Source organism: Poecilia formosa, unplaced genomic scaffold (genome assembly GCF_000485575.1).
Source record: "Poecilia formosa unplaced genomic scaffold, Poecilia_formosa-5.1.2 Scaffold229, whole genome shotgun sequence".
Taxonomy (NCBI): Eukaryota; Metazoa; Chordata; class Actinopteri; order Cyprinodontiformes; family Poeciliidae; genus Poecilia; species Poecilia formosa.
Genome location: NW_006800168.1, coordinates 448,842 through 467,223, shown reverse-complemented (window position 1 = coordinate 467,223; position 18,382 = coordinate 448,842). Strand labels below are relative to the sequence as shown.

The window sequence follows — 18,382 nt, the reverse complement described above, 5'->3', positions numbered from 1 at the left end:
GCCCTCCTCTCCTCCCACCTCCTCGTCTCTCTATCTACTCCCCTTTTTATTCCTCCATGCCTTGTAAACTGTAATTTGTACACTGCTTAAGGCAACGGGCAGAAGAGAAGCAACCGGCATTTCCATTTGAAAAGAGGCAATCACCAGGCCACTGCTGAGCCTTTTGTCCAGCCGTGTTGGTGGGGGGTGGCGGCAATTTGCAGGCGGAGAAGTTAACCTTCTGCTGAGGTACATTACACACACACGGCTCACGCCTGAAGTATGCAGATCCACTCGTGTTTGCTGATGTTTAGGTCCGATATCGTTCTAATACCGAACGCTGGAGGAGCGTCGTGTTCGGTTGCAGTTGATGCAACGACGTGATATAGACACGGTATTGTCTGTTAAATGTTAGCAGGGAAAGCTGAACTTTTTTACGGATTGGAAGCTGTTTTTATATTTTTACCTCAGAGTGACCAACTCCTGCACTTCCTGTGTCTGTATCTTCTTCCTCCTGTTCCTTTTTCAGCCTTTATAACTATATAGCCTGTTGCTAACGTGTCGGGACGTGTTTTTTTCCGAGCCGACTTTAAATGCAACATTAGCGCTAACATGCTAACGCCGGTTTTTACACCTCGTGCAGCGGAGAGAGAGAGAGAGAGACAGACATCCTGCTGCAGGTTTGTGTTAGAATCATGGCAACAAACCAGCAAAAGGTAAAAAACTTTGCACAGTTTTCCCCCCAAACTAATCGGTAATGTTGGATAAATGATCCAATATGTCACGTTAAGCTTGTTAGCAAGAACAGGCTACTAGTTTTATTTGTCTATGTTCCAAAGTGGGTAGTATTGGTTACATTTACTTGGGTAACTTTTTGGGAAAAAAAGGTACTTAAGTTGTTTTACTGCTCTGTACTTTTTCTTTTACTTCAATAAATTGATTTTGCATTTAATAGAAATAAACATTAGATTCTTAGATTTCTGAGAAATATGTGCTAAAATTTATGCAAATTTGAGCATAATTACTCACCATGTTATACACGTCACTGTTTACATCTTTGTTTACTTGGTTATTTTATTTGAAAGGTTACTTTCAGTAGCAACAAGTAAAATGAATATTATTCTTTTATTCTACGAACGACTGACAGCGGTGGTTTTTAGAAAAACGGCCAAAGTAACGTAGAAAACCTTACAAAACGAGAAATGAAAACATTTCAGACAATCTTAACAAAGCAGATTTGAGATTTTCAGGAGTTCTGAACGTATTTAATTATAAAACAATAACTTTAATCAAGTCATCATCAGCTCAGGCTCCGTCTCTCAGCTTTTCCTCATGGCTGAACTTTCTTTTCTTCTGCTCTGACAGGCTGTTTGTGACAGGTGCAGAGTGTGTGTGTGTGTGTGAAAGGCCTCCCTCCCTCTGTCCATCCCTCTCCTGCTCACACACACACACGCACACACACACTCCTGCTGTCCTTTCAGTAGAACATGCAGGGTACAGAGTGTGTGCAGAAACAGCAGGTTGATGGGATAATGCCCATCATCTGTTGCACCGTGTCATTTCTGTGCTGCTTTGCTAACGGCCCTGCACACACAGATGCACACAACGAACACATAAACACCTTTTTACGGAGCGCCAGCCGGCCGGCTCGCTTCGTTTCACGGGAAAAAGTCTGGAAAAACACGGAGATCCTGACTTCCGTGTGAAGGTGCGTTCGCAGGGATTTTTGTGCAACACAATAATCGGCGGGATAAATTCCTTCCTCTCCTGTGAATGACCTAATCCAGATTTGATGGTCATTATATCAGGCCTGTTTCATTATGCTGTAAACATACAGCACAGATAATCCTAATCTCCGTAATGCCACTGTAAACGAGACCATCGCTGCTGTTCCACTAAGCTCACCTCTGCGTTTCCTGGCGAGCTCTCAACGTTTTCCTGCGTTTGAGTCACGAAAAACACAGAGAAACGTAAATAAATCTACGTTTGGAGAATCAGGTTGGACGTCGGTTACTAATCCCAGCGATTGAGCCTTTAATTAATTGCACAGTTTTGTAATAAAGCTGGGAGGATTATGGTGTGGACAGGTGGGCAGATTTAAACCTCTCTGGACCAGACACATGTTGGGACAGAAGCAAAGCCTTCATCCCGAACAAAGCGGGTTTGTTTTTTTCCATGGATGCGCTCCAAATGTTTCTGTGCAACAAAAACAACTCGACACACAACATTTGTGGTTCCTTTAGGTTAGACGCTGGCGTTTTGGGTTTTAAACTGAACTTAGCAGCAACACTTTTCCATCCGTCCATTCCGCCTTCGTTTGGATCCGATATTTGGGAATTTAAAAGTGAATTTTCAACATTTAGTGGCATCAAAACCGAAACCCAGAACGCTCTGACAGACCAACACGATTGTGAAATGCAAGGGGAATAATTTAGAAAATATTCTAGCAATGAAAATCTGAAACGTGTGGCATGCATTTATGTTCAGTCCCTTAGTTATTCACATTAATTCAGACTAATTTTCTTCTCCAAAACAGCTGAAGTTCAGTCAGAATGAAGGGAAATGTCTCTAAACTTTAATTCTCAATCAGATTTATGTCTGAACTTTGACTTGTAGCAACAGTCTTACTTAATTAATCAGCCTAATAACGCTGATTGTATCGAATCCAGGACTCCTTCACTTTGGATGCATATTGTGGTCGCTCTACTTTTGTCCATTTAGTCGATATGGGAGATGGTAAAATGAGAAAATATCTGCCTGAAGGTAAGAAATTATGATTTTCTGACTCTGTTGAGTTAAGCAATAAAAAATTATCAAATTATTACAGAGATTCTTAAATTACAAGGAGTTGAAATGCAAATTAATTAGAAACTAATTGTCCAAACAGATGTCCAGTCCCAGCTGAAGCTAAAACACAACCAATGCGTCAACAAAACTCTTTCAAAACTCTTTTTTATTACATTTTGGACCCTTTTTTAACACAGCAATGTCTAACTCCCAGTTTATTTATGGATTGAACCATATCAAAAACTAACAAGAAGCCTCCATGTGATTCTATTTACTTTGATATAAAACATCCATTTCTAAGACGAGGTGTTAATTTTGGTTGTGCCATTTTGGAAGGAAAGTCGTCAGTTACCTCCAAATGTCAATTAGATTCAAATATAATCAAATATATTTCGATGAATAAAACATTGTGGGTAACACATCGGATGCGCTTTTGCTGCTCAGAGTGTTTGATGGTTTACATCCCAGTTTCTCTCTGGTTGAAAGCCTCCTGTGGCGTTTCCCAGCAGAAACCGCTTCCACATTTACGCCTGTCACTGGTCAGCTAAAAGACCAATTAACCAGGTCTAGAACAACAACATATAGAATATGATCGTCTTTCCATTTGAGAGCAACATTTGTGATTCAGAGGTAGAATGAATCTGTTTAGGCCAATAAAACCTTTAATAATTATGTAACCGTGGGAAAAATGCAACATTTTTCGACCTGATTTTTACCGTAAGAATCAAGAACAGTGAGCAGATCCTTCTGAACCCAACAAAGAACCAAAGAAGCCATGAATATTGGGAAAACGGGAAATCACATCATAATAATAATCTAGAAAAATATAGAGCTGCTGCTTTTCTTTAATGTAAGAGTTGGAAAATCATTAAAAAAAAACAACACCAACTTAGACAGGAAAATTCTCTGAACCTGCCTTCACACAGCAGGAAAATCTGATTAGTTTCACTCTAATATTAGTTTGCAAAGCGGCAATGATGTCACATTTTATCCAACTTTTGGACGTGAAATCTGCGTCAAAATTCTGCACCAGAAGAAGCAAAAGGTGTTAAATCAAAGGCACATTTACCTTATTAACTAGTTTTAAAAATATTATGACCCGGTGACGAACGCGCATACACAATCTGATTGACAGCGCTAAGTTACATCTTGCATCTTCAATAAAACAACCCAATATTGATATTTATAGACCAAATTCAAATACAAAGGTAACTAAAAATATAAAAATATTCAGTCAGTACCGTGATATGAAGAGATTAAGCTTTAATGCCAGTATAGATTATTTTAATATTCTATTAAAATGTCCATTTAGGAGATTTAATGGTTAATGTTTGGGTTAGCGTTAGCTTATTTTGCACGTGTTTGTGACATTTTGACACAAAATCAAACTTTTCCAGCGTATTAAGAAAAACTTCTTCTTTTCTTTTTCATCAAAACTAGCCAAATAAATACGATATGTAATATGATTTTTCATTAATGGAAAAATCTCTCTAAATATTACCAAATAAACTACAATATCTGGTTTGGATTATGGAGACGCTTTCTAGCCATCGCTTCCTGGCAGACATGAAGGCTCTCGAGTTTTGCCACCTATTACTGGGGCAAACTGAAGTGCAAGAGGAGGAGCGTTTGTGGTTGTTTGTGGATTGTCGTTACAGAATTGTCTATCAATAGGTGCAGCCAGTGTCAGTAGTCCTTCTCATCAAACCGGGGCCTGACAAAGAGGCGGCGGCGCATGGGAAAGGGGCAGCAAGGTGAAACTAATGCCATGGATGTTTGATTCATCAGGGCCTCATTGTTGGCAGCCACGGCTGATTGTGAAGGTGCAGTCAAGCAAAAGGGGTGCGGAGTAATCAGTTGGATTTATGGTGCCGAGGGCCTCAGGAGAGGAGGAGAAAAAGGGAAACCGCACCGAGACAGAAGCTGTTCACAGTGGAGCAGGTCTGAAACACCTCATGTAAGGAAAAACTGTAACACACGGCCTCTACGTTCAACGCTCTGTACTCCACTCACCTGGAGGATATACATAAACAACTGACAGACTGAAAGGTTTTAAATGGTATGAAAAGCATCTAAAGAGGTAAAAAAGAGGAGTTTCCCTGAGTACACACTGAATACAAGAGGAGATTATTCACATAAAAACATAAAAATGACTATTTCCTTGCTAGTTTGGACAAAAACAAGAAGATTAAACTATTATTTTTATTTGTCCTTTCTACCCTGTGCTACAGATAATAAGTTTATTAGCATCTCTATGGCTACTTTCTGTCATTTAGCAATGGCTACAAGCTAACGCTGTCTTATACATAAAGAAATACTATAAAATGTCAGTTGCTTGTTAGCATAAAAAAGTATTTGAAGCTACTTTTCTCATCAAACAGATCTGGGAAAAGTGGAGATTTAATGTTCTTTAATGCTACTTTTCTGATTTCCTCCATCAGCTAGCTATGCTAATGGCTAATGCTAACTTATACATAAAAAGGTTAATTAAATTGAGATGTGCAATCAGCTGTGCTTTTCATTTATGCCCTCACAACATGTTTGATTATATTTGTATATTAAAACAAATCTTACTTTTTGTCTAATTTCGGCTAGTTACTTTTTTATGTTCAACAATGCTACGGCTAACATTTTGGTTAGCATTTACATATTGAAGAGTAGAAAATAAAGAGCTAATAATTTATTTCAAGTGAACATTTTGTTTTCATTTCATATCTGAAAACAACATTTAAACATCTGGACAAAAGCAAAACATTTTGGTGATTTTTGTTGTCTGGGCTCGTTTGAATCTCCGTATTTTGTGTCTTTTATTTCATCGTCAGTCTTCCATCATCGTTGTCGTCTTCTCCCTCCACACCTTCCTCTATTTACCCTCATGTCTTCTCCCTCCCTTCGTCCCTGATTGGTCGTTGCGGGGGGAAGACAGATGTAGGGCAAACAGCAGCTAAGCCGCTGTACTCTTAAGCCTAATGTGGAAGTTTTATATGCAAAGAGGTGAGGAAGGAATTGAGGAGGATGGAGTTTGAACTGATTAGGATTATTCCTGCTTTTAATACAGCTGTCCCTCCAGCTTAAGGTAAACCAAATGTTGCTAACGGAGATTAGTGTACCTTGGCTGGCTATTAGCGATACCCCCCTTATTTGCGTCAGAAACGCCTCTAAAGCCGCTCTCCTCGGCATTAATTTGAGAGAGGCGGGAAGGACAAGACGAGGAGGAGGGAGGAAGAAGAAAAGTGCTGCAACTTGATCTTCTTCTGCACCTGTTGGGGGGAATTGTGCGTGTCTGCAGGACGGTTGAGCGCGTTCTCGGTTTTGTGGTTTACGATATTCCAGCTCAAAGAAAAAGGAATAATAAACAAAGGAAAACAAGAGAAACTCCACCTTTGGAACGAGCGAACGCTGGAGCTGGTGTGGAGTTTCATGTGCGTATACCTGTGCATCTGTTCTGGCCCGTCCGTCATCAGCCTCTCAACCAGAACGGCCAGCTGGCGCGATACCTCCACATCCCAAGGAGAACAAAACACACAGGCCGACTCACACTTGGCATCTCATGTCAAATATTATGTCACCCGCAGTGAGCCACGGCTGTTAACGCAAACATCAGTAAGTGAATACAACAGGCTTGGCGCTGGAGTTTTATTCAAACCCCCCTTTGAGTGCTTCAACGGGTGAGCAGCCCGGCAGAGAGAATTATTCAGGTTTAGTCCAAAACCACAGTGGAGCTGGAACTTTAGCTTTGGGAGCCGTGGATGGTGAATGTTCCCAGGAACAAATGAATGCAACAATCAATCTGCAAGTGCTTTGAGTTTATACTAACACTTAGAGGGTTCATGTAAACCAAACAGTCCAAACAGTAAAAGCAAGTTCTGGGTTACAGGAAGGGCTCCTGATCTGATCTGAGTCTGTCACTAGGTAGATTACTTACCCTGGTTCGCAGAAAGGAATTTATACAAAATAAGGCAACAAGACAGGCTTTTAAATCCTCATTGTTGGAGGAATGGTAATGTTGAAACCTCCTATGGCTTTGCCTTTACTTTTCAGACTGATCATTTTTGCAGAATGTCTCTGACTTGATCAGCCTTTCCTAACGAAATCCTGGAACGCTCTTTACTCGAGAGACGGACCGTCATCCAGAGAAACGACTTCATCATCACTAAATCTGAAGCGTCTTTTCTTCGGCTACTCATCGTTTCATTGACATGGCACCAAGAAAAGCCTTTCAGCATCGTCTTCTCCGCCAACGAGACTTCAGGACTTGTCAGTAAAAGAACTTCCATCCAGTCTTTCACAATGATGGTTTTTCCTTTCTGCCTTTCGTTGGGGAGTTTCTGTTTCACGTTGATGTCTTGATCTAAGTGGATGTTTCCCTTTGGGAAAACTCAACATTTACACTCGCACATGAAAATGGCTGCAAAGAAATGCCCAATTATACATTCGTACATCTTTGAAAAGCAGAAGTGGAGCCTCCTGCACAATCAACAAGAATGCAGCAAGTGTTTTCTGGATGTTAGGCCAACAATTAAACTCTTGTCTTTTCCAGCAGCCATTGTATAGCGATAAAACCAGCTGACCACACATGCTGGAGCTCCGCTTGGGTTGCTAGGTAACGGTGTCTGTCAAATGTGACTTAAAGGGATAGTACTATGTGAAATCAACTTTTTTGAGCAATTCCATCTTCAAAAACAAACCTGGAGTGTTGCCTTGATTCTTTCATGCATGTTTGAGAAACCTTTTAATCTCCATGGTAACCATTCACCTGTGCAAAGCGCCTAGGTGGATGTAGCTCTGCCTTCGAGGCGCAGCTCCTCCCCCACTCAGCTCCTTCAGACTAGCCAGCAGCAATTAGCAAACACCTGGTGGAATTGCTGAGCTCATTATAGGAGCTACTTCTCAATAAAAAGGGTTACTAGAGGAGCCATGTTGTGATGACTTCCTGAAGGCCAATTTCAAGATGTTAAATAACATAGCATAGCATTTTATCGCAACTTAAGGTAACATAGTTACTTGATTGTGATATAAAACAACACTATGTGCCTGGGAGGCTTTCAAGACACCAGAAAAACATTAACTTATTGCCAAAAAGTGAATGTTTTTAGAAGCAAAAGATGAATTTTGAATAGTAGGTCTCCTTTAAATATAGCATGAATACCTGCAGTGGACAACAGGGAGCGATCCTGGGTTTGGTGGCCTGGCTAAGCCGTGTAGAAAGGAAGGAACTGATGTTCTTTCACTCATCTGATTAAGAACCCTCTTGGGCTCTTGAGTTTAGAGGTTTTGGGGCTTGCCACGCTGATACGAGCCCCCCAGGGTAAACAGTGAACTCGCCAGAGGGATTATGTGTCTCATTTGTCTTGGGACCACCTCAGAATCCTCCAGGGGGGAAACGGACCTCTCAAATACCCGCTTTAGACGGTTGCCATATCAGGTTGACCTCAAGCTGAAGACAGTGGATGGATTGGTTTGTTTCCAACTTTCCCTGTGGCTCCCGGGAAGGTTTTTGGTAGAAATCTTATTTCCAGCCACTTTTTGTGCAAACAAGGTAAAATAATACCCTTGATTTGGAACAAATCTTGTGGAGTAACTTAAATCCTGATCTACACTCTGAAAAACATGCTAGGTGGGCATGAGTAACCTCTTTAAGCCCTGATAAGTGTGTTTTTTAAATACCAAGTGACCTAGTTCTCACACGTGTGCTGTAGCTGTCACAGAATCAACCCTCGTTTCTCAGAGCAAGCTACTTTTAACAAAAAGGGAGGAGAAATCCTTTGCCTGGAGCGTTTGAAGTGAACATGTGAAGATTTCCTCCCAAACGAGATATCTTCTGACAACTGAAGCGACATCAAAAAGTGCTCAATTAAAACAAATGATGGCAATTTTCCACGGACAGTAGGTGTGTCTTTACACGCTGGCTGACAAAACGCTTTACAGGCTCTGAGCTTCAAAGATATTACCTTATATATCTTAAACTCCTGCGGGAATGGATGCAGACCAGGTTATTAGTTAATTAAAATTCAAAGGCGGCTCAGTAATAATGCAAACGTTGAGCATTATTTTAACCTCCTGCTATTATGTTAACATTTAGGAAGAACGGATTTTAAACGTTTAACATTTACATACCTAAAGGAAGCGGGTTTATCTGGAAGAATTAAGCCTCAAAGTAGCACTTTCTAAAACATGGTGCAGACAGGGAAGAGAAAAAGAAAAACAAAGAAATGCTTTCTATGGGAAGAAACAGGATAATATGTCAGAATATATTGAGCTAGTGCTCAATGGTTCCATCCAGAAATGGGACAACTAAACCCAGAAATTAGAAAGTTATAGTGAGCCTTAGCAAACACAGAAGCAAAGAACCAGGAGTACTTTATATAGGGAGGAAAAAGCAACAAAAGAACAACAAGTTAATGACAGCAAAGACAAAGAAACACAGAAAAACTCAAGAACTTCTGGTAGAAATCAATGTCTTAACCTCAGAAAACGACCAAAAGTTTAATGTTGCTACTTTCAGCAGTTGAAATGGTGAAAAAACAGATTTTAACTGGAAGGAAGCCACATCAGCAGTGACATATTTTAGGAACGAAGGTGACAGATTCGTCATGGAGTCGCAGCAGAACCTGGTTTCTTTCCCCGTTCACCATGAGTCCATTAAATATGAATAAGATGTACAAACACTGGAATTACAGCCATTTCTTCTGCCGCTACTGTACTGAGAAATCAGATGGATGTGACTCCAAAAGGCCCAGGTGGAGCTGAAATGTCAGAGGAATCTGTCAGGCTTGTTACAGCGAGTGAGTCATCACTGAATGAATGAAGGTAAAATCCTGCTGCGCTTCACTGACAGGCCTGGATCAGGACGGAGCCAGCCAGCGAACGCTCATCAGAGGTGATAACACCGCTCATTTCTGCCTGGCTAACGCGCCGGAAGACGGTTCACTGGCGACAACACCGAGGTTTCTGTGCTACGGAGAGGTCAGAGGTCAGACGCTGACCCAAACAAACGGATGATTCCAAGCAGAACGATCTGCTCCATTACTGATGTCAGGCTGTTAAGTAGCGTAAATGTTGGTGGTTTTATGTGTAAAAACATCAACAATGGAGGGAAACGGAGAACTGAAGTGGCTTTTAATTTGTAATTCATGACTTCCTGTCTCCCTGAGGCGACGCAGAACCACAATTATGTAGTAACTACTTACATTTACTTATATTTTTGGTAAAATATTCACTACGCTGCACTTTGTGAGTACTTGAGTAACTTTATTATGAAGTATCGCTACTTTTACTTGAGTAAAATTTCTGGATTCTTTACCAACTTTGAGTAACTTTAACCAAAAACTTACTAAACACAAACCTGCAGTTTTTGTTAAAGTTTCATGAGTTTCAGATGGAAAGAAACTGATTTTTTTTATTTTATTGTTTGCCTGATTTTGTTATTGTGTAATTATGTTATTTATATGAATATTTTCATTTTGGTCCAGCTGATTAAGTATTTTTTAAATATTAAATGACTGATGTTTTGACTTTCTACTTCAACAAAAGTTGAAGTAGAACTTCTCTTACTTAAGTATAATTTCTGTGTACTCTACAAAGAACCCAAAGCATCACAAAGATGTTGAGTCCTAACTGTACCAGGACTTTAACTTGAGTCTAAATATGAAGTTTTTGGCAACAGAGACGGTAGAAAAGCAACTCATGCTAACTGTTAAGCACGGTGGAGGCTGAGTGGTGCTGTGGGCCTGCTCCAAGTAGAGAGTGGGAACTCCCATGGAAATCATTAATCGAAACTAAAAATAGGTTGTTGAATGGACAAATAAAACAAAAATAAAAAAAAAGCTAATTGGAAGAAAATGAACCGTCTTTCAAGGCTATTTTAAGGACAAAATATAAATCTTAGCTTCTTCTCGTTTCACTGAACCTTTGTTTACATCCTAATAAGCAAATCCGACTCGACTTGAGCGCAGTCGCAGCGGAGCTGACAGGGAGCAGAGGTGCGAAGGCTGCAGGCGGGTCGGCGGGTTAATCACACTTGACTCAGAGCTCATTGCGATTGTCTGGACCACTTTAGCCGTCGAGCGCGGACCCTTTCAGCGGAAATCCCATTAACCTGGCAAAAAGACCGTTTAAACACGGTGACTGGAGAACTGATTAGGTCCAATCTCAGATCCCTGCTAAGCAGCGAGGACGCCGGTACCGCTAGCGATGGAGACGAGACACAGGAAGGAGTGGAAAGCAGAGTTTTTCCCACGACTAAAAGTGCTGACAGAGTTTTTGCACATCTCAGCTTGATGCCTCAGAGTGGGCCGGGTCCATAGTTCAGTTTGCAAAGATGGTGAAATGTCTCATTTAAATTCCTGCTCTGGCCTACTTCATCAGAAGACTGCAGGGTGGAGGAGGGCTTATAAAAGATGAAATGTTCAGATATTAGCGGTGTGAAAAGCGGCGACATGGGCTCTGCTTTTAGGGAACTATCACTAGTAAAGAAGTTTTGTGTGAGACGTGAAAATTCTTCAATTTTGCATGCAGGTTTTTTTTTTTTATGAAGGCGTGGAAATAGTTTATAAAGTTTCCAGAGATTCAAATTCAGCACCAGAAAGATCGAGACTTTTAGGCCAGACTGATTTTTAGTTTTGGTGTCTGACATGTTTTAAATCCATCCCTGAATTAACAGCAAGGTAGAAACGTCACCAGAACTGACAGCGATTGTTTCTACTGTCCAAGTCGACATAATATGTCTGTGGAAGCAGCACAGTGAGCTGGGGCTCATTTACAAAAGTTAGAGACCGATCCATACCTTCTCCCTTTTTAAGAGTTTGTTGATTTGATGATATTTGTCTGAATTCACACAGACGTGTTTCCTGTTATCCCGGAGCAAAATGAGGAATAAAAAGTCAACATGATGGTGGCATTTTCTCCATGGTTTGTCTCATTTAAACCTGTACGTTTTATAAAGTTCATGAAAGTAAATCTAATTACTTTATAAAAACTGTTTGTTGCAAGTCTGTGAAAACACAGAGACCACCGGTCCTGATGACTGACCGCTGCTATCAATCGCCGTCTTCTTTCCTCATCAAACGGTTTACGATAACATGAGAAGCAAATGAAAATGGCTACAATTACAAAACATTACGACTTGGAAAAGTAGAAGTGGAGCCTCCTGCACAACCAACAAGAATGCAGCAAGTGGTTTCAGGATGGTAGGTCAACAATAAAACACTTGCCATTTCCCAGCATTAAAACCAGCTGACCAAACGTGCTGGAACTCAGCTTGGGTTGCTAGGTAACAGCTGGGGTTGTTAGGTAACGGGCTGTGCCTGCTGATTTCTGATGTTGCATTCGGAAGGTGTTAGAAAAGGCAGAAGAGGAAAAAAAAAAAAAAAAAAAAAAAAAAAGGATAATTTGTTTCCAGAAAATGGCTGGGTGAGGTTTTTTTTCCACAAAAACAAGCAAAATGTCAAATTTGCATAATATGTCCAATTTAATGTGTGCATAAGTTGTTTTGATGTCTGTCATGGTGGGCGAAGTACCCAAAAATTGTACTTTAACATACTTTTACTCATATAAAAGACAATAATTCATTTAACTAATACAGAATAACAAAATGAGACAAAAGAACATTTTTCCAAATCAGTTTCTTTCAATAAAATCTTAACAGAAACTGCAGGTGTGTGTCTGTCTGGTGAATTTTTGGTTAAAAGAAATTCAGAACTTTTTTTCAAATAAGAGTAAAAATACTTCACAATAAAATTACTGAGAGTACAGTGTAGTAAAAATTACTCAAGTGAAGCAGTTTTCTGATGTGGACCATCAGGAGACGCTCGGTGTCTGACCTGGACCTGAGAGGAGAGTCTGGTTTCATCCTGGAGGTCAGAGTGCATGAATGAGTTCATAACCAACATCTCCATTCCTATGTAGGTTCAGACCAATTAGCACAGCCTGTATGAACATAATCAAAGCAGCGGGGGGAGGAGGACGGGCGGGACGGGCGCCTGCCAAGCTGCTGCTAAATATACACCGGGGTCAGGCGGTGGCAGCTCCTCGCCTCTGTCAGGTTTTCTGATAAAACTGCGTTCTGCTTACTGGAGTCAAGTGACAGTTGTGACAGGGGAGAGGTCGCGGGCTGGGGGACCCCGGTGGAGGATCTGACCTGTCGGAAGTTGACGGGCGCCCGGCGATGGAGGTTGTCACGGACGCCCCCAGACGTCCAGCCTGAGGGGACGGAGGTTGACCTGCTCTTTCCTTTGTGTGGAACTGAAAAAAATCAGCTTCTCTCAGTCGTTTCTTCTCATCACCAAACCGATGCTGGTGTGTAATAACTGATTAAATATTTCTCTGCTAATAGAGCGGGTGATTGACAGGAAAATAATCACCCCTTGTTTTGATAATTCATTTTGAGAGTTATCAAAACTGAAGAAGTCAACAATCCGGTCCAATTTATTTGACTGACAAGCAGCGCAACACAAGTCATACAGATTAGATTTTATAGCAGGCCGTTTCTGCAGCGCGTACACATTTCCCTCTGTGTGTGTGAGCATCAGAGGAGCATTGATGAACTCAGCACAATGCTGAATGGGACTGTTTTGGCAGCTTGGACAGCGAGGCCGGACCTGCGGGTCAGAGATAAACGCCTCGCGCCGCTCTGAGCCGGCGAGAGGACGTCCCATCAGAGACGGAGGGACAGCAGAGGAAGACACAACGATGAAGGCTCTCTAATTAATCACTGCTCAATCTGAAATGAGTTTTGTTTTCTATTAATTCATGATCTTCAATCTCCAACAGGTATTTCTATACCCGGGGTTGCAAAACTACAACTTTGATGGCAAAATGTCGTATTTGTGACGCCACTGCAAAAACACAAAATCTAATTTTTTCCATGCTAGAACTCAAATAATCTGCCACTGAAATGAGCACTTTTTCATTAATATTAAGGAGTTGCTGCTTCTATGTCTCGCTAAAAGTTTATTGTAATTTAGTTTGGTCTCATTTTAAGTGTAGTAAACAAACCTGGTAAGATTTTGAGTTTGCATGGTAAACTTTTCCCAAACAGGCAAAGCCTCTTTAATGTCCAACAGGGATTTCTGTACCTGCTCCGTCAAAGCAGAGATGACAAGAAAACTTTCTGACTTGTTGCAAAACTGGACCTTAATTGGCAAAATGTATTTTTGGAGGTTAGTTGGTGAGGTTTAATGTTCAGGTTTTGGTTCTCTCTCTGTTCCTTGGAAACTCTGAAATCGCTGTTGACTCCTTATTTTCTGTTTAAGGCACAAATGATGTGTTGAAGTCAGAAATAATTACCTCCTAATTGTCCATCCAGAGGCTTCAGATTATTCTACAACAGACTTTGTCATTTTTTGTTCCCTGTGTTTGAGTTAAAATCTCCAGTCTGCAGGTTTAGATACTTTTTCTACAGATCCAAATCTGTTGGAGGGAAAGAGCCAATTAAAGTCTTGTTTACTTTTAAAAGTCGTCGTTTTGATCTTTTTGCTCCAAGTAGGAATCTCTTTATGACTCACCGAAAGGTCCGCCGGCCGGCCAGAGCACGGCGAGGCATAAATGAACTTGAACCTGTGATGCATTCACCAGGAAGCCGCCTAATCACCGCGAGGAAGCGATAAGGTCGCTGCTTGATGGCTGCAGCAGGAAACCGGGCGGAGGTGACCGCCGCGTTTAAACACGGAAACCTGCCAAGATTTTATCTGGCCTTGTTTTTACTCACAAGTGGTCCTCTTAAGATCACAAAAAGAGCCTTGGAGAATCACCGGTGAGAAGCACGGGGGGGCTGAAGGGGGGGGTTTAGGAAGGAAGTGTGATTATCATTCGGCTGTTGGGTAAAGCTAGGAAAAAAAAAAACGCTCTGCCTAAAAACGCCTGAGCTCAGCAGACCTTAAAAAACAGAGAGGTGACATGTTTCTGCGGCGCTTTTCTGCTGAGGCATCATTGACAAAGACAAGGTTGCTGCTCTGCTGACATGGACGTCAACCTTCCCGACTTAAAGTGGATAAAACGACGGGGAATTCTCTGTCGAACACGGGAACAAATAAAGGCTGAAGATAGGACGTTTATTTGACAGACGGAGATCCTGTTGGTGGAATCAGGAAGCACAGACAGGTGGCAAAGGTGAAAAGTTCAAAGCCGGCCCCGTCAAGGTTTTTTCTGTTTTCCCCAGCGTGTTTTTTTTTTTTTTTTTGTCCTGATTATCGCTGAGCGGTGGATGTTATTGCTTAGAGTGTGAACACAGACTGAGAATCTGCAGGGCACCGTCTGACAGACCACTGATAGGAGGAAAACCGTTTGAGGCTCAATTAAAAACCCATTAATTCACCTTTGAGAAACTAAATAAATTCAGGTTCTTTGGCCTCTTTGGGGAGGAACCGACAGATTCACATCATCTGCAAAGAAACGTTCACCAGACCCAGAAAAACACTCTTCTCCACAGCTTGAAATGTTTTAAAGTTTCACTAAAAAACCCACTGAGTTTCCCAAAGCTCAAGTCATGGTTGGTTCTTATAGGAACTTATAGGGAAAGTCAAGATGGGTCTCCTAAATCAAAAGTTAAAACTTAAGATGCTGCAACAGAATGCAATGCAAAGTAACATGATATAAAAGAGTAAAATATGACATTTAAATTCAATGTACTATATGATATATAATATGGCACAATAATAAGGTAGAAGCACACAGTGGATCACCGATATTTGAGTACATCACCTACAAATATGCAACATTTCTGAATATTTCAGATTCTCTTTAGATACACTTGTTGCTTCCTATTTTAATAGTTCACTAATTTGCACTAATACACAGTGGAAACTGTATTAGCATACCACAGAAGCTAACATCTATAATCTTCCAATCAGCACCTAGAAACTGAATGCTGCTCCTGGATTGGCTGCTTTGAAAACGCGTGTCAAGTAACATTTTCTCCATTTAGAGACACAATATTTTCTTAAAGTGAATAAATATATGGTGATATTTATAGATTTATGCTTTCTAAGCACATTTCACTGCTGCCCCAAGTGGTTTTGAGGGGAACTGCAGTGCTGGCCATGACTGATAAAATATAAGATAATTAGTCAAAGAAAAAAAAGATTAAATGCGAGATATTTACTGACAAAATAATAACAACCAACTAACTGAACAGCATAAGATGGAGCAACACCAGAGTTAGTTTTTATATCAGATGGTTGAAAATGATATAAAATATGATTTGATAAATACAAACTGTTCTTTTATCCACTAAACACAAAAATAGCAGCAAAAAAAGACTAGAATACTGAAGTTTTGGGCCTTTTTCTCCCGAAATTTCAAAAGGTTTAGCTCAAAACGTCAGGAGAAATCAAAGAAGAACATCTTTTAGGAGTTTTGACGAATCAATCCATCAAAGCGGCGGCACCTCTACAGCTGAGCAGCATAAGATTAGAGTTTAACACCTCCGAGGTACAAATGATTGCAAGAGTGTAACGGCGCGCCGCTGAAAAACTGCATACCTGAAGAGCAAATCTCTCCCCAGTAAATAACATTCAGCCTGTGTGCAGCAAATAAAGCAGCACAAACATGTTTGCAGGAATAATCTGGCTGCCACGGCGGCTCCATTACACCTTTCATCTCCACGTTAGAGAGAGTGGATTTGGCTTTCCATCACCAGGACAACACAAACTAACGCGGCACAACGAGAATGCGGCGAGCGGTTTGATCTCCCCCGCTGCGAGGGGCCGCATCCGAGCAGTTAGCGAAATGAATTGAATCAGTGGGATTAACGGCACCTGTAAAGACCCGTCAGGTAGATTTACAGGCCTGCTGATAAGCCGGCGGCGAGGGATAAATGCGCCCGCTGTCCCGTCGGCTGCCAGCCGCCCCTCTCTCTCCCGGCCTCTCTGCAGACACCTCCACCTCTGATAAGGTAATAACATCAATCCTGACTCCGGCTGCAAAGGTGAAAGCTGACTGCAGGATGGTGGAGACACGCTTTCAGGGTGATGAATGCAGTCAAACACACACGGACTGTGTGTGTTGATGCCTGTTTGGATATCAAACGTGAACACACCCTTTGCTGTCAGGGCATCGGGGAAATGTCAGCTCCTCAGAGGCAGGAAAAGTTGCTCGTGGCGCACGATTCTTCATTTTCAGGTTAAATCAGAGACGGTTTTTTAAAAGGTTTTCCTGCAACACAGGATTTTCTAACCGCACTGAGAAGCATTTGATCATTTGCTGCAACAACCAGCGAAGGAGAAAACCTTACCAAGGATTTTGGTCTGGATTCTAGTGCAAATATCAGAAGATATAGAAGCTTGTTTTAAGTTAGTAATTACTTTATAGTTATTTAAAAAGTTCTAGTTCCACTGGCAGATTATTCATCTTATAGAAAGACAACAATCTGCCTGTAGAATGAGTATTTTTTATCAATATTTAAGGATTTGTCTTGCTGAAAAGTTAAGATGTTTACACTAGAGACTAGACAGAAATACTTGCTGAGATTTGGCGTTTTTGCAAAGTTTTCTCTAAACGTAACACGATGCAAAACCTCCTGAATCTTTAGTAATAGTACAAGTTCAACTAACAGGTTATGTATTATATAATCAAACATCTTTCCCATGTTTTAAGTGAAATGAAAGTGAGGTGGAACTAGTACTTTTTGTAGGATTTTTTTGTCTTTCCCATTTTAAAACAACTAACAGCTTTTAATAGTTGTAAACAATGTAAACTAACCAAACATTGCTAGTAGAATAGTTTTAACGAAAAAATCAATTATTTTTTTATTTTGAAAAAATTTTTTATTTCAAGCATTTTATCAATACAAAAGCTTTAGGTGATTGTATTAAGCCACCAATCTGTCAAACACATAACCTTTCTGTCCGTCCTGTAACCAGAACAACCCGACTCTCCAAGCAAGAACAACAGAAATAGCCTCCTGAATGTCTAATACGCCACATTTGAGAGCAACTTTAACTTTTCATAGGCAAAGACGGGTTCTGTCAGCAGACACTCCCTCTCTGAGGGTCACTCTGAGGTCATGTGAATCTGTGACGAGCTGCAGAGGAAGCTTCATCTGGCCATCGTATCCTAAAACTTAAAAGGGAAACTATTATGCAAAACTCACATTTTGCATGTTTTTGTTCTTCCATTTTGGTTTCTACTGCTTTTAAAAACAAAGCAAGCATTTAAAAAAACACCCAGTTTTTTTTTTTTTTTTTTTTGCCAATAATTGAATGTGTTTTGGTGTCTGGAAAATGAGTCAAAACCCCCCGATTGCTGAGTCACATTCCACGGGCACTGCGTTGTTACCTAGCAACCCCAGCAGAGTTCCACCCGGTTACCTAGCAACCCGAGCAGAATTCCAGGACTTTTGGGCAGCTGGCTTTACCTCGGTAAAATACCTGAGTGTAGTTGGACCCCTGCCTTCTTCCAATCAGACGAAATTGATGTCAACCAACTCGACTATGTTTGTGCAGCAACATTTTTGTTTGTGCTGCAGTCAAACGTTTGACTGCAAATCTGCTTGATTTCATAAAAGTGAGGGGGCTGGTTGACCTTTTGACCTTTAAACTTTAATTAATATCTTTAAAGCCTGAGCAGGACAAACAAAAAAGTTTGTTGCACAAATGTCGTTGAGTTGACTGACACCAAT

At 40.9% G+C, this 18,382-nt stretch overlaps 1 long non-coding RNA gene across 1 annotated transcript; it reads left to right on the top strand.

Moving 5' to 3' along the window:
* The first annotated feature begins 856 nt into the window (after positions 1-856).
* On the top strand, positions 857-18,106 carry LOC107838236 (uncharacterized). Its single transcript, XR_001664306.1, has 3 exons — positions 857-866; positions 5,716-5,720; positions 17,990-18,106. It is a non-coding gene; the product is annotated as an uncharacterized LOC107838236 (long non-coding RNA).
* The last annotated feature ends 276 nt before the right edge of the window (positions 18,107-18,382 follow it).